This window comes from Adiantum capillus-veneris, chromosome 23 (genome assembly GCF_014529385.1).
Source record: "Adiantum capillus-veneris isolate H3 chromosome 23, ASM1452938v2, whole genome shotgun sequence".
NCBI classification, from domain to species: Eukaryota; Viridiplantae; Streptophyta; class Polypodiopsida; order Polypodiales; family Pteridaceae; genus Adiantum; species Adiantum capillus-veneris.
The window spans coordinates 58,894,828-58,919,924 of NC_140953.1; positions in this window are offsets into that span (position 1 = coordinate 58,894,828).

The window sequence follows — 25,097 nt, forward strand, 5'->3', positions numbered from 1 at the left end:
GCAACAATGGGCTTAAAAGACCCTAAGTTCAGCCCATTAAGACTTCCAAAATGCTAAGGTTCCAAAATTCAAAGTTTGTGTCCAAAGGTCAAGCATGGGGGGAATTGGATTCTTTGTGTGTGTCCCAAAAGTCTTTATCCATCCCTACATAGGAGGGGGCAAGCCTTGGGACTAGGGGATGAGAGAGAAAATCCACACACACACACACACACACACACACACACACACACACACACACACACACACACACACACACACACACACAAGCTCCCTTTACACAAAGGGAATGAGGGACACAGGTCAGCTCCCTAGCCCAGATGCCCATAAGGTGTACCCAATTCCTATTGGATGGCCTTGGAGGTGGACCAATGGGAATTAGGCTAGAGTAAATCTGGTTTAATTAATTTAAAGACACTTAATAAAAGAGCCAATGAGAATTAAGCTCTCTAGAATACTATTGGAAAGTCTCCCAAGGGGTCCAATGAGCATTCAACAGCCCAATGGCTTGCCTGATTCCTATTGGCCAGGAGAAAAAGGGGTCCAATGAGAGTTTAGTTGCATTTATTAATTACATAAAGCTCTCACAAAAGGGGAAAGGGGGACACATGTCAGAAGGCTATCACTTATACTGCCTAATTATCATTGGCTAGCCCTAGGGAGGTCCAATGAGACTTTAGCATGGGCAAATAGCAAGAGGGGTCGACCAAGAGAGAGAGGGGGCTGATTTTTGCAAGGCATTATCACACACACACACTCACACAATCTCATGTGTGAAGTAAAGAAGACTCTCTCTCCTTCTTAAGCTTTAATGGAAAGCTTACCACCTACTCCAAGCTTGTGAGAAGGGAGGCCTACACCAACAACTCTTGGCTTTGTGATGCAAATCCAACCAAGAGTCAAGCTTCAATGCATGCTCATCTCCTCTACCATGCAAATTAGTAAGCTAATCTATGCTAATATGAGTGATTATGTGAGGAGATGTACATCTTTCTCATAATAATACTCCTTCTTCCTCTCAATCTACTCTCATACCCCGCTAGCTCTCACCATCTTCGAAGGTGTGTGAGGTCTTGGGTCTGAGACCGAAGAGAATTGATGTTTTGTTTGATAAGTGTTTTGCTTAGTGCATGAAGCTTTCATCTTCATTGCACTAGCTAGTCTTGAAGGAACACAAAGAATTGTATTGTACAATGTCTCTCTTGATGGGAGAAACCATAATACAAAGCCTTTTGGAGGGGGGACCGGCTCCATGTAAATCCGGTCCTCAACTGTTGTCAATAGCTTAATTTCTCTCTCTTTTGAAAGTATTGTTCATGCTATCTAACTAGGTGTTATGCTTTTTTGTTGCCCTCTCCACCTAAGCACTCTTGTAATTCTCATAAGAAATCTATTCTAATGAAATACCCACTATGTTCATATTGATTTCCGCTTCACACAAGTTACTAGGCCATTCAAGGTTACATTGGTATCAAAGCACAAGGTTTCTCTCTTCTTGCTCAAGAAGTGAGGTCCTCAAGCTAGCTATAAAGGGTTGGTATTATTAATTGCCTGTGAGTAAGTAGAATAGGGATTTTTCAGCCTTGCAGTGCGCTTGCCTTCGTGCAGCTAACGGGGCATCATCGTCTAGAGATATGGTCTTAATAGTGGATTCCTACGGGGCTTGCCTACGGCTTAACCACTATTAAACTATTAGAAGCTTGAGAGGAGCCGGTGTTGTTTTGGTGTTGAACAACCCTCTCTTCTATTCCTTGGAATTAATGGTATTCGAGCCACGAGTACAGTAGCTTGAGTGCTTTTTCTAAAGTAGTAAAGAGGAGTATTAACTAGGTCTTGACATGCCAAAGTACACCTAAAAGTTGTTAGAATGGCTAACAATAGTAAAGAGAGTGAAATTAATGTTGATAAATTTGATTTTGCTAATGAGCAAGCTACTAATGATGCCCCGATGCTTGTTAACTACCTTGTTTCTAGGCTTCAACAAGCCATGGGCAATCCATCTCTCCAAAGTGAAGTGCAATGGCAGCTCCGTGCTCATGGGATTCTTCAAGCTCCCCACCATGACAAGAGAACACCTAGGAAGCCTCCTTGTGAGACTTCCAAAAGAGGTCTTCCTCCGATTCGGGAAGAAGAAGAGAATCCATACGAAGGGCTCAAGAATTTACTTCTTGATGATGTATCTCCTTGTCAAAGGAGAACTCAAGAGCCTCCACCGAAGGAACGAGAAATAAGTGAGTCTCCCGCCACCTCGGTGGAGATGGCTCCACGAAGACGGCGGGCTAAATGCTCTCCATCATCTCCAAAACGAAGAAGACCATCGCACCCTTCTCCACATCATAATTTAAAGAGGGATGACAAAAGGCAAGAGAAGAAAAAGGCGAGAAAGAGGACACCCTCTTCTCCATCTTCTTCATCCTCTTCCTCTTATGAAAGTGATGGTGAAGACCATGAAGGTCAAGACAAGAAAAAGGCGAGAAAGAGGTCACCCTCTTCTCCACCTTCCTCAAATTATTCACATTCTGAAGAATTCTTCACCTTTTGAATAATTCTTCAGCTTCTGAAGAAAGGGATGGTGCAACCTTTGAACCATCAAAAAGAAGAGGCCATAGGAAATCCTATGCCGCATGAAAGAGGTCATCCAAGCTGAAGAAGTTCAAAGAGGGAGGGAAGAGCATCTCTTTCCTTACCTATGATGGCACCTTTGGTGCTACATACAAAGTCTTGGCCTTTATCCAACAATTTGATGCGGCGTTTGGAGATGAGGGCTTCACGGAGTCCTCTAAGCTATGCCATGTAGCTATGCACTTTCTAAAGTCCGCTAGACAATGGTGGTCTAGCCTACGAGCCAACAGTTAAGCTCCACGAACATGGAAAGATTTAAGAGCTTCCATTATGAAGCAGTTTCTGGCCACCGATGCCAAAGACAAAGTACTCACCAAATGGCGAAGCTTAAACCTCTCTCCCTATGAATCCATCCACAAATATGTAGACAAGTTTTGGAACCTACAACTCAAAGCCACTATCTTCAAAAAGTTGGATTTTGGAGAGCAAAAGCAACAATTTTGTGCAGCCTTAACCGAAGAAATGGTGGAGTATGTCAACTCCCAAAGTCCACGTAAAATATCGGCTGTAATACACAATACTATGGTGGCCTCTCGAATCAATTTCCAAACGGGGGCTAAAAGAAATAATAAGCCCACGGAAAACAAGGGTTCCAACGAGCCTAAGGGGAAGGACAATGTCCAAAAGTCTCCTAAGGGCAACTCCAACAAAGCTAAGGAGAAGGGAGTTTACAAAGGTAAAAACAAACTCTCTCCTTAAGAGCTTGAGAGTTATCGCAAGGATAACCGGTGTTTCAAGTGCGGCAAACAAGGGCATGCGTACCACGATTGTCCCCAAAAGAACACCCGCCATGATCCTCCTAGAGCTACCTTGGTTGAAATCCAAGAGGAGGAGACTCACCAAACTCACCACAAAGGATCTCCTCTATGCCATTCTTGGGGAATGGTAAGAGAACATGATGCTTTTATTCTCTTTGACCCTGGTTCTACTCACAATTTTATATCTATAGAGTTGGCCAGCAAGCTAGGCATACAAGCTTAGGAGATGGGAGATGTTCTACCCGCAGACAGTGCTTTCAAGGGGCAAGAAGCTTCAGTCACTCCCTTAATCGGGAAATTGAGGCTCCATGTCCAAAACGATGTGGACAAAGAGGACTTTTTTATCTCTCCTCTCAAGCATGAGGATGTAATCCTAGGGACACCATGGTTTGATCGCCTGGCTGCCAATGTTAAATTTCCTGACAGGAAAATCTCCTTTAAGTTGAGGGAAAAAGACATCTATATAGATGCTAAGAAAATGGGTAACACTATCCCCATTGTACATACACCAGCTTTCAACAAGTCAATAAAGAGCTCTATTTCCGTGTACATGATTTTTGTTAAAGATTCTCAAAATGAACCTAATGCTTTAGCAAAAGAAAATAAAAGCAACCAAAAGTAATTAGAGTTATCCAATTTTCTCAAGGGGTTTCAAGATGTTTTTATTGATGACATCCCTTGTGAGCTACCTCCTAAACGAGGTAATGATGACCATGCAATTGAACTTCTTCCAGGAATTTCACCGCCTAAAAGACCTGTTAGGAAATAGGACGTAGCTAAATAGATAATTGAGTAGATTACTTAATGGAGAGAGACAGATTTATATACACGAGATTATAGAGTAGAGAGAGAGAGAGAGAGAGAGTACACATGATATACGTGGTTCACCCAATGTGGGCTACGTTCACGGGAAAGCAGCCACTCAATGGATTTAGTACTTCAAAACAAGAAGTAGTTTACAAAGGCATTACACCCTTAATGGAGCTCCCGCCTTGCTTCACTCTCACCACCTCACACTCACCTTGTTGCATCAACTTCACACTATAAAATGTGTGTAGAAATGGCCTCCTTTTATACGCCAAAAGGGCTGCCCTCTCTTATGAGAGACAGCCATGTGTAGCCGCCCTTGTGCGAATAAGTCCAAATCGGACCCTCCAATCCGCCCATGTGTGGCCGCCCTTGAGAAGACAAGTCCGCTTTTGAATTCGGCCACCAGCCATTGACTTCCGACCACCGGCCATCGACCATTGACTACCGGCCACCGGCCAACTGACCGGTTGTTTTCCGACCACTTTTCAGCCTCCGTCCAGCCATAATATTCCAGCAAAAAAGAATATTCCAACGAAAAAAAAAGTCTCAAGGGCCTCCGCCCCCGAGGCCTTTAAAGTTGCCCCTGATTCTTGTCTGTGAAAATTTTGGTTTCCGGTGAGTGATTTTCCTTCACGCACGATGGCTTCTCCTCATAATGGGGGCCTTACAAATGTGCGCTTTTACCACAGAAAATTACAAGGGTAAATCAGGCTCCATACTTAACAAGACCTCCTTATAGAGTTTGTCAAGCTCAACAAGAACAGATTATGCGGCAAGTGCATGAGTTAGTTGAGAAGGGCATGTTTAGGCCTAGCTCATCCTCACCTCTGCTATTAGTGTAGAAGAAAGACGGCACATATCGTATGAGTGTCGACTATAGAGCACTAACTAGGATCACTATCAAGAATAGGTTTCCCGTTCCACGAGTAGAAGACCTATTTGATAAGCTACAAGGACCGACCTACTTCAGTAGGATTGACCTAAAAAGTGGCTATCATCAAATAAGGATAGTTGATCAAGACATTGTAAAGACCACATTTTGCACCACTTTTGGTCTTTACAAATACATTGTAATGCCTTTTGGATTGACCAATGCACCAGCCACATTCAACCGCTTGATGGAGAAGCTGTTCAGGCCTCATCAAACCTTCACTGGAGTGTTTTTTGATGATATTATCATCTACTCTAATTCATTAGAAGAACACAAGCAACACCTCCAGGTAATATTTCAAGTTTTAAGAGAGAATAAACTTTATGTTAATCAAAAGAAAAGTGAATTTTTCTTGCAAGAGATTCAGTATTTAGGTCACATTATCTCTCAAGATGGCATCCAAATGGATCCATCAAAGTTAGAGATAATAAAAGGATGGCCTAAACCAAAGAATCTTCATGAACTAAGAAGCTTTATAGGTATGTGTGCATACTATAGACGCTTCATAGAAAAGTTCTCACAAATTGTGGGACCATTACATGACCTAACATAGAAAAGCGTTAGGTATACATGGTCTGCTAAGGAGAACAATGCTTTCAAAAATATTAAAGAAAAGCTTATCTCTCAACCTGAGCTTACACTACCAGATCTCTCAAAACCATTTGAGGTCCAATGTGATGCTTGTGGTGATTCCCTTGGAGCTGTTTTGATTCAAGAAGGGAACGCCATAGGCTATGAAAGTCGAAGGCTCGACCCTGTTGAGCAAGCTCTAGGAATATATGAAAAGGAACTCCTTGCAGTTCTACATGCCTTAGACTCATGGAAGCACTATTTATTGGGGACTCCTTTCATTCTGCGAACGGATCACCAAAGTCTTAAGTACTTCATGACGCAGACCAAGCTCTCCGACAAACAAATGAGGTGGGCAAATTTCCTTTCGCAATTTCATTTTCATATTGCTCACATTGCTGGCAAGCATAATCAACTAGCAGATGCACTCTCAAGACGGTCGAGAGTGAATGCGGTTTCCATAGCAACTCACAATAATCTATCTTCAATGATAGATGAGTATGCTATTGATACCAATTTTAGAGATGTGATTTCAGCCCTTGCATTAGGGAAGAAAGAAGAACCATTTACTTTACAAGATGGTTATCTTCTCTATGGCAATAGACTATGCGTTACTAACTCACTACGTGAGAAAGTAATGTATGAATCTCATGCTCCTCCTTACGCGGGGCATAGAGGGATTCAGTCTACCCTAAAGGGAATTGAAAAATATTTCTATTGGCCTACCATGAAAATGAACATACAAGAGTATGTTTCTAAATGTGTGATATGCCAAAAGACAAAATTTGATAAAGGGAAGCAACCTGGATTGCTTCAACCCTTGCCAATCCCTAATTCACCATGGGAGAGCATATCCATGGATTTTATCTTTGGATTGCCTAAGTTGATCCATGGGAATATGGGAATATGGACGATAGTAGACAGGTTCAGTAAACAAGCTCATTTTATACCTGTCAAAAAGACTATCAAAGCCCATCAAATGGCAACCCTCTTCATTACACAAATTTTCAAGTACCATGGCTTGCCAATGTGCATAATGTCGGATAGAGATCCTAGAATGACCAGTAATTTCTGGAAGGGTCTCTTTGAGAATTTAGGGACAAGGCTAAACTTCTCTTCGGCCTATCATCCACAAACGGATGGCCAAAGTGAAATAACTAAACTAACAATTCTCGATCTACTAAAAGCCTATGTAACGGAAGTAGATCAAAGATCCCAATGGGAGAAGTACTTACCCTTAGTGGAGTATGCTTACAATAACATTGTACATACTTCCACAGGAAAAGCACCTTTCGAGGTAATTGAGGGAAGATCAAAAAGTCCCTTGCTACTTAAGGTACATGGGAAGATCTTCGTTGTAGATGAGTATAGCCGAGACCTACAAGAATCTTTTCAAAAGATTAAGGATGCTATCTCTATCTCACAACAAAGGCAATAGGCTACTGCTGACAAGCACAGAAGAGCCCAAGCCTTTAAAGAAAATGATTGGGTCTTATTAAAATTTCCCAAGGCTCGATTAAGGCACAAGAGGGTCAAGAATCCTACGGGCCACCAAAAGTACTATGCTAAACTAGCAAAAAGGTATTATGGTCCCTTCCAGATTCTTAGGCCAATCAATGAGATGGCCTATCAACTCAAGTTGCCCAATCATTGGCTCATACACAATGCTTTCCATGTGAGCCTATTAAAGCCTTACAAAGGAGAGCCACCTCAAGAACCAACTACTGAAGACCCATCGGAGATCGAGGACCAAGAAGAGGTGCTGCAGCCCGAGTCCATTCTCCAACATGAAGACAAGGTACTAAGAGGTGGTAAGACTATCCAACAATATCTTATTAAGTTTAAGAATTATCATTTTGAAGATGCTAGATGGATGCAAGGCATACAATTAAAGGATAACCTAAACCTTGTCAATGCTTACAATGCTTCCCAATAGTAAGCAAATGTACAAAATGTTAAAAATGAACAAATTTTTTGTCTTATAAGACTCTCTTTTTCTTTATTGTGCACAAAAATAAAGTAGTATGCATGCTTAGATCAAGTTTGCAGAGACGACATCTCCCAAACACCAAGTAGAGCTTGTCACTCTACTATGGAAGATTGATAGGACTAATGTGCAGACATTCTTGCGGCAACCGCAGGCTCTCAAGCGCCAAATGGAATAGTCATCCATTGTGGAATGATGTCGTAGGGTGACATAGGGATCCTCTACCCGCTAAGAAAAGGACTAATGAATATGCTTTATCTTCTCTACCCATAGTCGAGGATGACTATGATTTCAAGAGAGAGGTAATGTCATAATAATCAATATCTAATTCTCCTAAATGATTTTCTCATGTTAAACTGATCATTTAATATGGGGAAGTGCCAAGGGAGAAAAAGCTAGAATATTGGTTAAGCTAGTAGACCGGCCACAGTAGGGATCCAAAGGAGGGAAAATAGGGATCCAAAGGGGAGGCCATCTGCAAAAGAGCCATGTGCAACAATGGGCTTAAAAGACCCTAAGGTTCAACCCATTAAGACTTTCAAAATGCTAAGGTTCCAAAATTCAAAGGTTGTGTCCAAAGGTCAAGCATGGGGGGAATTGGATGCTTTGTGTGTGTCCCAAAAGTCTTTATCCATCCCTACATAGGAGGGGGCGAGCCTTGGGAGTAGAAGATGAGAGAGAAACTAACACACACACAAAAAATCTCCCTTTACACAAAGGTAATGAGGGACACATGTCAGCTCCCTAGCCTAGATGCCCACAAGGTGTACCCAATTCCTATTGGATGGCCTTGGAGGTGGACCAATGAGAATTAGGCTAGAGTAAATCTAGTTTAATTAATTTAAAGACACTTAATGAAAGAACCAATGAGAATTAAGCTCTCTAGAAGACTATTGGACAGTCTCCCAAGGGGTCCAGTGAGCATTCAGCAGCCCAATGGCTTGCATGATTCCTATTGGCCAGGAGAAAAAGGGGTCCAATGAGAGTTTAGTTGCATTTATTAGCTACATAAAGCTCTAACAAAAGGGGAAAGGGGGACACATGTCAGAAGGCTATCACTTATACTGCTTAATTATCATTGGATAGCCCTAGGGAGGTCCAATGAGACTGTAGCATGGGCAAATAGCAAGAGGGGTCGACCAAGAGAGAGAGGGGGCTGATTTTTTCATGGCATTATCACACACACACTCACACAATCTCATGTGTGAAGTAAAGAAGACTCTCTCTCCTTCTCAAGATTTAATGGAAAGCTTACCACCTACTCCAATCTTGTGAGAAGGGAGGCCTACACCAACAACTCTTGGCTTTGTGATGCAAATCCAACCAAGAGCCAAGCTTCAATGCATGCTCATCTCCTCTACCATGCTAATTACTAAGCTAAGCTATGCTAATATGAGTGATTATGTGAGGAGATGTACATCTTTCTCGTAAGAATACTCCTTCTTCCTCTCAATCTACTCTCATACCCCACTAGCTCTCACCATCTTCGAAGGTGTGTGAGGTCTTGGGTTTGAGACCGGAGAGAATTGATGTTGTGTTTGATAAGTGTTTTGCTTAGTGCATGAAGCTTTCATCTTCATTGCACTAGATAGTCTTGAAGGAACACAAAGAATTTGTATTGTACAATGTCTCTCTTGATGGGAGAAACCATAATACAAAGCCTTTTGGAGGGGGGACCGGCTCCATGTAAATATGGTCCTCAACTGTTGTCAATAGCTTAATTTCTCTCTCTTTTGAAAGTATTGTTCATGCTATCTAACTAGGTGTTATGCTTTTTTGTTGCTCTCTCCATCCAAGCACGCTTATAATTCTCATTAGGAATCTATTCTAATGAAATGCCCACTATGTTCATATTAATTTCCACTACACACAAGTTACTAGGCTGTTAAAGGTTACAGAAGTGGTACGAAAGATTACATGAAGAGAAAAATATGGATTGGGTGGCCTTGGAAGCGGCATTTTGGAGGAATTTTGTGACAGGTATGCAGCTGATGGAGTAAAGTGTAGGCTAGAGGGATTGAAGTAAAGCTTGGATGGGTATTTTTGAATGTTTGAGTGAGAGTTCAAAGATCTTTGGGGACAACTTATAGAGGTAAATGCTGAAAAAAATGTTGATTTTTTAAAAGTTAAGCAGGTCTATGAATTGCCTGCATGAGAAGATTCTAGACAAGGTAGAAGTGGATGGGCCTATGTCATATGCAAAAGTGGTGGCTTATGCAAGAGGTCGGACCAAAAATATTTTGAAGAAGTGTCGAGCTAGACAGGGTTTGTCAAGTGCGATGGTTCCAAAGACAAGTGAAGTGATGGAAAGAGAGGTTTAGCCAATGCAAGAGAGTCTTCTGGTACGAGAAGATCCAAGGGTTATCTCATTGTAGAGGATGAGTTTGTTTCTATGCCAAAGATAGTGATTTTTGTGGATATATAGCACCTAGAAATTCAGTTTCAAACTCTTCAAATAATTCAAGCAAAATGGTCACTTAACAGGACATAAAAGTGTCTCGAGACATAAAGTGTCCCATTACCAACCTAGTGTTAAGAATAGGGAGAGTCCCAATCAAGGGACATTGATATAATGTAATGCTAAAAAAACACAAAAGAGAGTTTGATTACACAAAAGTTCATGTGTATTGTGTTTTCTAAGAACCGTATCAAACCTTATATTGAAGATAGGAGATAGAGGTATAATGAATTTTATTACTTTAGCTCTTATGAGCATAAGAGAGGGGCTACAATTACCATATAAAAGCCGTAAATAGAGAGTCCTAGAAGACTCTCTGCTTGCAAGTGGCATGCCCTTCTCTACAAAGAGTGAATCCCTCGGGTCCAAACTTTCTTGTCTTTCATTCCACATTCTCCAGTAGTAATGCTGAGATTCCTTTGATGGTTTTGAAGATCTATTCAAGATATCTAGGGAGCATGGTTGTTAGATAGAATTCAACCACGATTATGCTTCTAAAGAAGGAGCAACATCTATGTTGTTGTAAGACATGACCAGTGACTGCACTTAATGTGAAAACTGCCCCGAAAGAGAAAAAACGAAGTAGAACATGACACATGATATATAACACAACTCGCGAACTATACGAGATCTTCTTGCCTTATTTTTTGAGAGTTATGAAATGCTATGGATTATGATTAGAAACATCATTTGTAATGAGTAATTAGCCTAGTAGCAGAACCGGGGTGTAATGAAACTTGCAGTTTGAAAACACAAAGCCATTTGACCCCTTAAGACTATTTTAGGTTTAGCCTATGGTAGCCATAGTATATAAGGTAACTAGGTCATTTTGTAAGGAGAAAACTTAATCATAATTGGAGTTTAGCATTGCCGTCTACTGTGTGAGAGAGAAAGAGAGTGAGCGTGAGATTCATCCTCACACTACGCCCGGCTCGTTCATCGCATTGTACATCCATCTGCACCATTGTACTAGTCTTGGCAAGAGCTACGAGATAATGCCAAGCATTCCACACGAAACGTAGAAAGCACACTCGCACATCGGCGAGCTATTTGTGATTATAAGTATACCAAATGATGTCTGTTTTCTGTCTACAAGTATTCATTAGAATCATGGCAGCATAAGCTACACATAAGTACTCATAGACTTCAATTTCGGGAACTTCTAAAATTCGGCTCTGTCTTTATACGCATTTTTTTGCAGATGGGTCTAGAGTGAGGGTTTTAAGTGTAGAGGCTTTGGGATAGGTGTATCCTAGTAAGAGGATGGTGTTCCTAAAGTTTTGTACAATTCTGGTATGGTTTGGTGACTTTTTCTTCCATTTGTGTGCATGTAGGTTGGATGGTGTAGTTGAGAGCAGTGAGATTCTAGATTGTGATTTAGTTGTCCTTCTAGAGTGTTGTATGTGTAAGATGGTCTTAGCCTGACAAGATAAAGATATTTCCTCCGCGTGCCTATTGTGTCATCTGTGTCCTCGATTGACATTATGTTGATCTATGTTGTGTTTCATGCACTTTGTGGGTGGTGTGATTCTCTCTCACAACACTGATCTCCTCCATTTCTCCCAGATTCCTACTCTGACTCCACTATCAAGTATTGCTATTGTTTTTACTTCCTTGTATTTCAATGGTAAATTGGTGTTTTTCTCTTTGCCTTTGCAATATTCACCCCGCTCCTCTGCTTTGCGTTTCTTCGGTTGATTTGTTTCTATGATTTCACCTAAAAGTTTATTTTTTGGATGGATTTTCAACCCCATTTTTTGCATATTTTTGCTCATTTGTCTCCACAAATGTGGTTTGATTTTCAAAAATGTAGTGAGAGTAATGGTGCATCTAAGAGGAGAGGACATTTAATCATGTAAACTCTTTGTATCCATCATCTATGGAATTAGATTCCATTGAGATGGCATAATTCTCACTTCAAAATTTGTCTCATGTTCCCCTAAAAAGGATAGTATATGTCGTCGATCTTCGCTCAACAGACACTTCCATCCTTGCAGGGTGAAAGCATGTATCGGTGGTCCAAAAAGGGCTGTCTTGGACACTCATTTTTAAAAGTAGTTTTGGGGAACTTTTGAGTCTACATTTGATTTTTGGGGGAGGAAACTCAATGATGAGTAATGAAGATGTGGGGAATTTCTTTTAAAAAAAAGGGTATGCATTTTTAATCTCCCCCTGTAGTTCTTAGACGTGTTGGACGTACGAGCACCCCCTGTGTCTCCTTCTCTGCGTGGACACAAAGCATACAGGTTTAGGGTATTCTCTGTGCGTGGTTTTTGCATAGAGCAAAGCGCCTTTCTGTCCCTCTATGTGCGGTGTTTTTGCATCGCATTCCCTTTCTTTCCTTTGTGCGTGGTTCTCTGCTATGTGTGCTTAGTTCTCCATCTCTCTCTCTCTCTCTCTCTCTCTCTCTCTCTCTCTCTCTCTCTAAGGATGGAGCCTTCTCGCCAGTTAGGTGTGTGTGAGTGTCTGTGACATGTTTGGTCTTGTTGATGCATGGGATCTTCATGATATATGTTCATGTGTTGAGCTCTTTTTCTACACGTTTTCTTGATTTGGCTCCCTGCCCACTAGTACATAGTTGAGTAGAGTTTCCCGAGCAGTTCACAGGCTGCTTACAAGATTACTAGGTGGCAAAGAAAAGGGAACGAAGAGAGAGGCAAAGGCAGTAGACTTTCTGTGCTTACAAGCGGAAGGATGTCCAACTCGATGAGAAGCAAAAAAGGAAGATTCTTCGTGCCATGTCAAGGCGCTAGGAAGAGTAGACGCAAGGATTGACAACCAAAATCCAAGGAGAGATTTTTGAACAGTTACTCCAGCAACTAGTATTTTGCAACCTGCAGAACTCAGCACATTCTATATAGAGAGCAGTTATTTCCAACATTCGCAACACCTTTTCAGAATTCAAGGTCCCGCACTCAACCACAGAAATTATTTTCAAGAGGGAAACAATGATGGCATGCATTAATCGAGGGACAAAGTAGATGAACGTCCCTTTATGGATAGAGCACTTTCAAAGTTGTTGGGCATACACAGAAGAAACATCAGTTTTGCGAATGCATAAATTCATCTAGAGGATGAGAACAATCCTTTTTCAGTCTTAGCATGTCAACGTCAAGCTCATTGTTCTGCAAACATCACAGAGGACATTAAGGAGGTTGTGTTTGGTTTCTGGATAGCAGAGACCTGAGTCTCTACGAGCAAGAAGGACATATGCCAAAGGCATATTGGCAAAAAGGCTGTTCTTATGCATCCATTGCATTTGTTGGATCAACCTCAGGTATTATCAACCACTTCCAAGTAGTATATTGACCAATGTTTACCACTTCCAAGTTGTCATAACCACAATCAAACTATAAAAACCCACTGCCAAGTAGTATAGTGACCATTGTTCACCACTTTCAAGTTGTATAAACCACCGTCAAAGTGTAAAAAACCTCTGAGAATTGAGGAAACAATCAAAAAGGGGTTGAAACCCCCTTCAAGTACTTTGCAAAGCAGTTAAAGTACTGATAGTGATTTAAAGTACCTAAAATACTACTTTCAACCACCTAAGTGTGGCAGCTTGTGTAAAGAAAGAAGATGCAAGAGAGCTACACAAGACAAGCACAAAGCACACAGAGATGGAAAGCTTCTTCTTCTTCTCTAAGAAAAGAGAGTACAAAATGACTAAGTGCTAAAACTGAAAAGTAGCACATATGTACATGCGGTCACTAAGTGTGAACTCGCTAGAAGCGTACTAGGCTGGCACTATAAGTGTAGTCCAGCTGTAGAATCATCGGCAGAGATCCTCCATGTTGGTCACCTAACGTGCCAGTGAGTAAATGTCGTAAGCGGCCAAGACCCGTAGTGGATGCCAGCTCAAGATGTAGAGCTCGACATCTCAACAGCTTGTACTTTGCAAAGTGCTGAAATAGTTTGTGACCACTTTAAAGTATTTAAAAAACTAGTTGCAATCTGCCAAGTGCTTAGATGAGCACGTATGTAAGCGCTTGGAAGTTTTCAAACCACGTGAAGGTGATAGAAAGTGAAAAATAAACCACTTAATGACCACTTTCAATCTTTTTAGGTGGTTTTAAGTGCTTTAGGTGGTTTGAAATCTGTTAAGTGCTTGGTTGAGAACTTTGAAGATTTCAAACCACTTGAAGATGATTGAAAGTGGTTTGATGACCCTTTTCAATCAGGTGGTTTTAAGTGCTCCAAGTGGTTTGAAATCTGCCAAGTGCTCAAGTGAAAACCTATGTAAGCACTTAAAACCACCTAAATGTAGTCATCAAAACACTTGAAATTGGTTTGATAAACTATTTCAATCACCGTTAGGTGGTTTTAAGTGCTTCAAGTGCTATCAAGTAGTTCAAAGCCACTTTCAAACATGCAAAACCAATTCTAAGTGGTTAATGTTCCTCTTGAATTCTTTTAAAAACCCAAGATTTGGGTGTTATCCAACTGAAGGTGATTGAAAGTGGTAAACAAACCACTTGAAAGTGGTTAAATAACCACTTTCAATCACCTATAGGTGGTTTAAAGAGCTTGAGTGAGAACCTATGTAAGCACTTGGAAGATTTCAAACCACCTGAAGGTGATTGAAAGTGGTTTGATGACATTTTTCAATCACCTTTAGGTGGTTTAGAGTGCTTTAGGTGGTTTCCAAAAGTTTAAATCCCCTTTCAAACATGCAAAACAACTTCTTAGTGGTAAATATATGTTCCTCTTATGTGCTTTCACAAACACGAAAGTGGGTGTTATAACTTGTAGGTAATGGTATCAAACATTTTGGTTATTTGTTGTCACATTATCTCTTTATTGCCTGCTTTTTTGTGCAGGTGGAATTTTATAGGCGGTTTCAAGAAATGCATCCGACGGTGCACATTTCGCTGAGATGCTTGAGAATTTGAAGCCCTTTTTTGTTTGAAAATTGCGGGACCGTAATACCTGCTGCTGCGAATATCATGTGAAAGCTGTCTACTTGAAAGATGCTTTCAACCAAATGCGTCAAGGTAGGTTTGGAGTACATGGAGAATCTTGTCGCTGTGCTTGTGATGTTTGTGACCCTACAGTCAGTGGCAGTATATGTGTGGCTACAAAGTCAACATTTGAGAGCCTCAAAACACTATGGGAGTCCTTTTTGTGTCCTAAACTAGAAAATTACATGTTTCATTTACACATCTGCTTGATGGGAAAATGCAATTAGTGCGGTGCCAAACAACTCAAATGTTGTCCTCTTAAAGTACACAACGACAACTTTCATGTGGTTGCAAAGGTTTCTGTTGGTGTGGAGACACAATCTATACATGAAGATGGCCAACACCACAAAAGGAAAGATCTTGTTATTCAGAAGATTGGGTGCTCTACTTTCATTTCATTCATGACAGACAAGCTGACCAACTTTATCAAACATAACTACATCTATAGATGGCAGGCCAACCAATTCAAAGAGTGTCTGCAGAGTTTTCCAAGTGATGTTGTTGTCTCTGTCGTGGACTTTGCAAAAAATATAGTTTTAAAATTTAGAATGAGATCCAATCTATGCACTGGTATTCTAGTCAGGTGAGCATTTTGGTCCACATCTCCTATGTGCGCTCGACAATGGGAGACATCATAAAATTTCTCGATTTATATATATCCGATGATAATGTGCATGATACATTGTTCGTTCCAAATTGCTTTCTTTTGCATGACCGGTGGTTGAAGGACTAGGGTTTTTGTTTAAAGCAACACTGGGTATGGTCTGATGGTGCAACATCACAATTCAAAGCACGATGGCCTTTTTTCTTTGTTGCAAGGTTTTCTCAGCTTACTGGGCTTGAGATGATGTACAACTATTTTGGGTCAGGTCATGGAAAATGTGAACATGACGGTGCTAGCGCAGTCATAAAGAGGGCATTAACCCATGAGCAATTGAAGGTGGATGGACACCCCCTGTATGATGCAGCAATAGTGGTCAATTACCTCACCCTAATGAACAATAGGAAGACTATTGGTCATCCTTGAAAAATATCAATAGGGTCTTCTGGGAAATCAAGGTGGGTGATGTGTTGAGAGATATAGAATGGGATTGCAAGAAAACCAGTGGATCACATTCGATGCATCGTGTGACTGGTTTCTCTTCAACATATACAACTGCACTGAGGTTTAGAAATCTATCCTGCTTTTGTCTTGCTTGTGTGCATGGTCAATGGAGAAGATGTGCACACAAATCTCATGTAGAAGCATGGAAGTACTTGAGGATCATACCAATAGAGGCTGACATAGATGAGGATGTTTCAAGTGATGAGGAGATTGATGCACATATGTATGCTGGCCATCACAATGATTTGAGTGATGCCTTACGAGTTGGAGATAACTTTGCAGTCAACGCTGAGGAGGAAGACTCTGATTTTTATATAATGAGGTGTTGCACGGAGAAGAGGCTATCCACCACGACTCAGAAGGACGCATGGCACAATCAAATAAAGAAGAAATCCTTTTATGTTGAGGGGCACTTTTACGATGAGGGATGCTTCGATCGATATGTATTATTAGATGATATGCCTCCTGCTTCCATGTACTCGCACCTATTTTGATGCCTTAAGTTCCCCTTGTATCTTGAGAGAAATGAGCCTAATGTCTACACTTTGAGTGATACCATGTATGAGCAAATCTACAATAGCATGCCCTCTGATAGCAAGATGATTTAAAACACATTGACCTCATAAAGTATAACTGCGTACCGCTTTCTTGTATTTGCTCCTCAAAAACTTATGTTCCTTATCCAAAAGCTGAAGTGTTTTTGACACTTTTTTATTCTTTTGAGTACATGTAGCTTACAACTTGCCATCCACTTCCAAATGCTTTAAACTACCTTCAACCAGATTTTACAAAAGTTTAAAGCCATTTAAGCCACCCAAAAGACCTAGTAAGTGACCTAGAAGGCCTATATAAGTTCTTTAGAACCACTTGGTTGAATACATAGTGTCGATCCTGAACCACTATCAAGTGCTATCTTAATTACTAGGAAGTGCTATCTTTACCATTGGCAAGTGGTTCCTAACCACTGGTAGAACCACCTGCAAGTGCTATCTAAACCACTAGCAAGTGGTTCTAGACCACTAGCAAGTGCTATCTTAACCACTGGCAAAAGGCTATCTTAACCACTGGAAGTGGTTCTAAACCACTGGCAAGAGGTTCTTAACCACTGGCAAGTGGTTCAAAACCACTGGAAAGAGCTATCTTAACCAGTAGAAAAAGTTTCAGAACTACTACAAGTGGTCTAGAAGTCCTTTTTAGCTGGTTCAGAGCCACTGGTTCAGAGCCACTTTCAAGTGGTTCTTTACCACTTGCTTATGGCTACCAGTTTACATAATGCAAATAGTTGTCAACCACTTGCATGTGATCCACAGTTCATAAGTGGTATAGCTTGCACTTCTGCCCACTAACTGCTCATATTTACCTTCTACAAAATCCCTAAAAAAAACTGCTAAAACAATTTAAAATTAGCTTACAATAAGACATATTTCAAGGCACACAACAAAATGGTCGATTGAATAGCAAATTATGTTTCTACATTAGAAATTGATATGGAATTTTGCAATACAATGTCAGTTTTTTCCCCAATTTACAAAAAGAAGTCTTCATCATGAGTTACACTATGAAACTCATCATGGCTATTTACATAAATGATCACAGGTACACAACTCTTAAGATTTCTGTTGAGACTGGAGATCAGAATGCAGCCTTTTATAACATGTTTGTTGAGGTGGTGGAGGCAACACTTTGCCTTTGCCGCTTGATAATTTTTCCCTCACAGATTCAACTTTTTGAAGAGTCTGTCGCCCTCTTCTTCTAGCGTCCAATTTACAAGCAATGATAAACTCCAATTGATTATCTGTTTTCTTCCACTCATAGACAAATGGCAAAACTTCATGATGCATAAACTTCATGATGCATAAACCTCTCCCATTGGTCTTCCATCTGGTCCTCTAGAGAAGGCAAGATAACATAGGAGTCTTCATCATTCAAGCAACACCTGGGATATTTGTCATCTAGCAGGAGGGTGTTAGCTTCGCTGAATTGTGGAAACGCATTCCAAAAAGTGCCCAAGACTAGAAAGAGAATTTTTTCCCCTTGCTCGTCAAGCCATGAGCTTCTACTGCATGCCTCCTTTGAAATCCACCCATTCAAGCACCTGCGGACCGAGGCAAGCACAATTCTAACCTCTTTTCCAAGTCTATCCTGAGAACAAACCACTCTGCAAAATGGTGCACATAGTGGTACAGGTTGTTGTCCTGCTTCACCTTCCAAAAGTGCATCATGTCTACGTTAGGTGGGCTTGGTCCCTCTCTCTTGTTGTGAGTGACAATAAGTAGATCATTGTATATTAATGATCAAGGCAGGCCTATTATCCTCCAAAAGGTGAGGGACACGAAATTGAGTTACTAGGGGTATCTCCCGATCAAAGTGCCTCAAGTCTTCTTGAGCACAATGTTGGTGCCCAACATTACCAATCACTTGTATTTTTAGTAAAGTGCCCAAAAACCCACACCTAGTAAATTGTAGTGAAAGATTGACACCATGAGACAAAAAAATTATCTTATATTCAAAATAAGTAAATAGCACAAAAAGCACATGGAACTTAAAGTTTCTGATGTGCGTGGGTTTTGGGGGGTCTTGATTAGTACTTTTCTTTGGATTTTTTATGATGCAGTCCTTCCTCTTCCTGTCGCTTGCGTTTCTTCCTCAGGGTATCTTCAATTACTAGTAATGTCTCCACATCCTCTGCGTCCTCCACTTTATCCTCTAGGATCACAATAAGGTTTAGGGAAAAAAACCTAAATCTCCTCGAACAAAAATAAAACACTACATATATGAACTTCATTACCTTCTTGGTTGTCGGTTGAGACCTTGCTGAGTCATGTACAATGGTTTCCTTGCCATGGTTCTCAACCACGAAGGGTTCAGCCTCGGGGTCCTCCACTCTATCCCCACTTTTTACAACAGCCTTGCCATGCTAAAAACCCTCAGATAGCTCTATGTTGTTCTCATGAAGTTCAGGCAGTTCTATATTGTTCTCATCAAGCTCAAGCAGATGAGACCTTTTGTCAGCATTTGTTTCTGCAAAGAAAAAAATCATGTTAAGGGGCTTATGTCATGACAAGTGGATTGAAGCTGAGTATAGTGAACCCACCCTCTGGCTCTGTGTACTCAATTCCGAGTGCCGAGCACTTCGCAATTTCTGGAATCTTTACGGTGCACAATGGGTGAGTGCACTTTGCCATAGTGCCGCATAGAACTGTAAAGCAAAATGGGTGATATTTGTGTTGACATTCCAGCGAGAAGAAACTTGCCATGTGGTTAGCTGAGAGGGGTTTCCCACATGCAACACAGTCACCCCGAATACACACAAACCGTTTCAAAACAGAGGGTTTAGTCGGCGGTGAGGGGACAATGATGCCTCTACCCTTTTCCTGGATATATTTGATGTCTGTATCCATAAATGCTCTTCGAGACGTCAAGGCTTCTAATTCAAATTCCAAAGCCGTATTCCTTTCGTGCAAACCATCTCATAAACAATAGCGGAGAGTAAGATTTTTTATCCTTGAATGGACTTAAGTGCACAAGCTTGAATGCTTCTATTCAACTTCTTCTAAAGTATTCAAAGAAAATAAAAAGATGCTTGACAAATCTTATCAAAACGCTTTCTAACAAAATCTTATCAAAACACTTTCTAGTCATTTCTTAGCGCTTTCTAACAACTTGTTTAGCACCTTTTAACCACCTATTGAGCACCAATGAGAACTTCAGAGCTCTTTCTAACCACCTGGTCACCGCTTTCTAAGCACCTAGCTACTACTTTCAAAGCACCTACAAAGCACTTTTTAAGCACTTGCTTACCACTTTCTTGGTACCTAAAAGCATTTCAAATCACTTCCTGACCACTTATTGATCAACAGTAAGCACTTCAAAGCACTTTCATCAAAGCACTTGGTACCACTTTCTTAGCTAAAAATCATTTCAAATCACTTTTTGACCACCTATTGATCAACAGTAAGCACATCAAAGCACTTTCTTACCAGCTAGACACCACTTTTACTCCTTGTGAGCAGTTAAAGTGATTTAGATTGCAGATTGGTTACTTGAAAGCACTTTGAAGTACTTTCTAAGCACTATTCAGTGTTGTGGAGCACTTTCTAACCACTTAACCATAAAGCAAAACTTGCCACTTGGTCAAAACTCCATAACCACCTAGAAAGCAGTATAGAGCTATATCAAAGCGCTTCAAAGTACTTTGAAGGACCCTTTCACCACTTTGAAACACTTTCTTACCACCTATCAAGCATTTTCAAGCATATTGTAGGCACCATTGAACACTTCCAAGCACTTTTAGGTGCTTTTAAGGCATTTATTAGCACTTTCTAGGCACTTGTGAGCACTATGAAGCCTTTTCTAACCACTTGGTCAGCAATTCCTACTTCAAGTAAGCAGTTTAGACCTATCTCAAAGCACTTCATAACATGAAGCATATCTAGTCTTAACTCCAACCACTTGGTCAACACATTCTCCTTATCTATTGAGGAGATTGAATTTATCACAAAGCACTTCTAGGCCCTTTTAGCAGCAAGCTGACCTACAAGGAGTCCTAATCTTCTTTAAGCTGCCCTAAATCAGTATTGACACCTGCCTTGGACAGCATGTTGGTGATAGTTGTGACCTCTACCTCTTTGCGGTCTACCTCCCGTGGATCGAATTAGGTGAGGTATTGAGCACCTCGAGCTCCTTGTTTAGTTTGTCCAATTCTCTGTAGAAGTCACTAAAACAAGAAAAATGCCCTTCATTTCTAAGCTACAGGTCCCTCTTTTGCTGCAGCTGCACTTTCACCTCGTCCAACATCCTTTTTTGCTCATTCTCCTGGCCACTAAGTCCCTTCGCCATGCTATGTACCAGTTGAATATACATTGGCGTTTCTACTACCTGAAATGAGTGAAGCTTGCTTGTCGAAATTGTCAATATTGATGACAAGGCACCGTCACAGATAGATGCTTCTATTTAAATGACACCTGTCAAGCCATAATCGGTGCGAAACTTGCTGATCTTCCACTCCAAACCCCCTTTTTGCATCTTGCAGTTTTCAAGGACACTACCACAAAACCTTGCCCATGCAATCTGATGTCCAGTCGGATCACTCGATGCTGCTGGACACCTCTCATACACAAAACCTTGTGCAAATTTTTCTAGAATCTCACCATTGGATGGGGTTGCTTGATATACCTTCTAGTACAAAAGTTGGCACTCGTCAACGAACTCATCCTCACATGGTTGAGAAATAGCTTTGTGCTTTTCTTGTGCAGACACTTGAAGACACTCAGCCACTCCTCATCGGGGATATCTTTATCTATGAGCTCTTTAGGCAACTTACCCTCTAGGCTGAGCCCATACTCCTCATGCAGTTCCTCTACCGAGAAGAAAAATCCTGATAGCCGCGGGTACTCCATTGCTGCAAGCACCAAAAAGCAGAGCTTGTTGAAAGCCCAGCTTTGCAAACACTAAGGCAATGGAAAAAAACAATTCACAACATACACATGCATACTTTTCGATGAATTTGTTGACAACTTCGAGTTGAATGCAACACATTCCAGAGTGCCAGGTAGAGCCTTTACCCCCACTTTTCATGGATTGCTTTGCGTCGCAAGGTCATTGGTTGGAGGGGTTTGATCTTGAAGTTCAGGTTTAGACATTGTGCCCTTCTCGATCTTGTGCCTTGGTAAACCACGTGTAGGTGACTTCATCTTGCAGTCTACAACTTGACTGTACAGTAAAGAGGATGAGCTTATGAGCATGTAGAGAACGACTAATGCCTAAATCTCCAAGTGCTATACTATGATGCATGCAAAGCTTGACTTCGGCAAAGCAAATAGGCAAAACGGGACATGCAAACTGTTTATGAGCACGACTAGAAACCTCTGTTTGTGAAAAGGATGCATGTCCTATGAGCACGAGGAGAAAGACTAATGCATGCATACCTATAACTCCAAGTGCTACAGTATTCATGATGCATGAAAAGCTTCACTTCAAAAGCAGCAAAAAACGGCACATGCAGACTTGGAAACCTGAGCAATTCAAAACGGCAGTAGGTTGACCTTCTCAATCCACCAGAGCAGAGGCGAGAGTGAATGAGATGTTTGCAAACCTCAGCAGTAGGGTTTACCTTCTCAGTCGTTCGGCAGAACAGAGGTGATATTGAATGAGACAAGTGTTTGTGTCAAAGCTCAGGGAGATCACCTGGCACGTGGAAAAAAGTAGATGTCAATGTCGTCCTATGGAAATTCATATCACGCATACCTTGGAATGATGACCGAGATGCCCCTCCTTGCAATCAATGGCCCCTTCCAACTACTAAGGCCATTAACATTTTAAAATTCCCCTTTTCTTTTTTGAATTTATCACAAATTCCTTTCCAAAGTAGTCTCTTGGTGGTGCCCCAAAAAGTGAAATAGTGGTACCACCAATACATGCTTAAACCATGCATCCCCGTATAATGATTGTATGTCCCCAGGATAGATCTCCTGATCCATGTTGAACTCAAGGATTGGTGCTGACAGCAATGTGGCACTACCGTCCTTTCTTTTTTTGATTGTCTCCCATAATGAATGTGGCCATGGATCGTCCACTTCAAGAATTTTTGGCAGCTTAAATAATTTAGCCTCATCCATTGTGTTTGCAACAACCCTCATATCCAATGGTTTTTATTTTTCCATAGTGGCCTATTCCATGTTGTCTAGATTCTTAGAGCAGTGTTTGAGTAGGTGATCCCATCCACAACGGTCACAAAATCCAAGGATTTTCATCTGTTCACCCATGTTGTTTTCCTTAAGCATGCTTGTGTTTTCTTTTCCCAGTACATGCACTAATTGTTCAGGGGTTTTCAAGGTTTTTGGTTGCATTAGATCTTAAGTGGTTTTTATGAGCCTTGTACACATTTCCATTCATTTGGTTTCTATTTCAAGATGTGGATAGGTTAGCAGTCATTGTTCTAAGGTTTGGTTATTCTTCATCTCACTTCATAGTCTTGCAACATAGCATCTAAATTATTTTTCACCTTCTCAACTAAGACTAATCCATTTGATACACTCTTTGAATCTTCAAATATCCCTTGGCGTCTTCTTTGCTCTCTTCTTCATGTCTGAGTTGTTCCTTTGTCTGATTTAGTTCAATTTCCAAGTTTGTCTTTTTCCTTAGCCTCTTCACTTTCATTCTGTCTCGTTTGGATTTCCATGATTTTTGTTTAATCCTTACTGGCCCACTCTCGAATCTCGTTTGTTCTAGAAGTTTCAACGCGTCTACCACTGGTTGCTTCTTGAGATCAAGATTTTTTCACCACTTTGACCAACACTATCAACTTTGATTTAGATCCACTCAAACAAGACAAAACTTTGATGACATTCACAATTTCTTTTTCTGTGTTATCTGGATTTTTTGCATAGTGCTAGAGTAGATGATCCTCCCACACCCCTCACACAATTGAAAAACTTTTGTTCATTGATCCTTGTGTGGACAGCCTCGTGCCGAATGGTTACCTCCATATTCATAGCGTGGAACTTCTTGTTGGGCATTATGTGGTGCTCCCATTGGCTATCCTGTCCTAGGTGGATATCCTCTAGCCTTTTAATTCTAGTTTACTATGAACATAAGCTTATTTTCATCTATCAGGAACTAGTTTCTAGTTTTCAACATATGAAAGTTTTAGAATACGAGGAATATGATGGCATGTTGTATATCAATGGATAGAGCTCAATGAGTACATTCTAATTCCAAAAGGTACAACAAGTTTTGATTTCATTTGAAAAAAAATTACCGTGCACCCATTTTGGACAAGGGAGAGAGATTGAAAGTCCTTATAGGGCCCCTTGACTAGAGTCCAAATTTTCCCTAATGGTAGCATATGCTACACTCTCGGGTTCTCTCACATGGGTTTCTGTAGGCTCCTCATAGTAAACAATTAGTGGCATTATTGGTCGACTCATGAGTGGTTCAATTGATTGTGCATATCAAACAATGGCTCTATTATCATGAGGCAAAGGTGGTTTTTGGTCCAACATAGGTTGCAATTTTTCTCCTCCTTGTACTGCATTGTTGGGTCCAATCTATTACCTCGAAGGTGGTAGCAATTTCTACATTGTTGGAGGTCCATATGGCCTTTCCCTCATATAATTTTGGCTATAAAATCACTCATTCGTGTCATGATTGGTGTACTTTTACTCAATGTCACACCACTTCAACACACTTGGAGCATTGACTGCTTGTGGGAGCTGCTATGGTCTCAAATTGGTATTTTCTCACTTCTTTGACCACTTGATACACGTTCTTTATAAGTGAGGTAGGAGCACTATGTTTTGTACCTGGCTCACTGGATATAAAAGAGGCACTAATGGTGTTTGTCTCTACATCCTTCATTACCTCTCCGTACGTCTTACAGCTGTCAGCTAGATACAATGCTTTCAAGTGTAAGTCCTTCTTGAGAGTTTTTTTCCTGAAGACCTCTATAAAGGGAACAGATAAAAAAATTTTCTTGCAATAGCTCTCATACTGGACATCTTTCAATGTATTGCTTATAGTGAAGCAAGGACTCCTTCACCTTTTCATTCTTGTGTTTAGAAGCATAGATTTGGGAAATTGTGTTGTTCTTGATTCCCCTCTTAGAGAATTCTTTGGCAAACTCTCATAGTTTATGGTCTTGTTGTTTTAGAGATAGTAGGTCAATGAATGCTAGGGGTGACATAGTACTGGTGGAGTGGCCTCCCAAAGTACGTATATCCCTCAAGATTGTTAAATCCAAACTAGGAGTAGTTTTATAATTCAGTTTAGTGTATGTAGTTTTTCAGTATAATTAGTTAGTATTTGTAGTGTGAAAGGGACAAAACATCTCTATATCAGAAAATGGGTTATTCCCTGATGGTGGTAACATTTTGGATGTGTGGAATGAAGAATGTACTA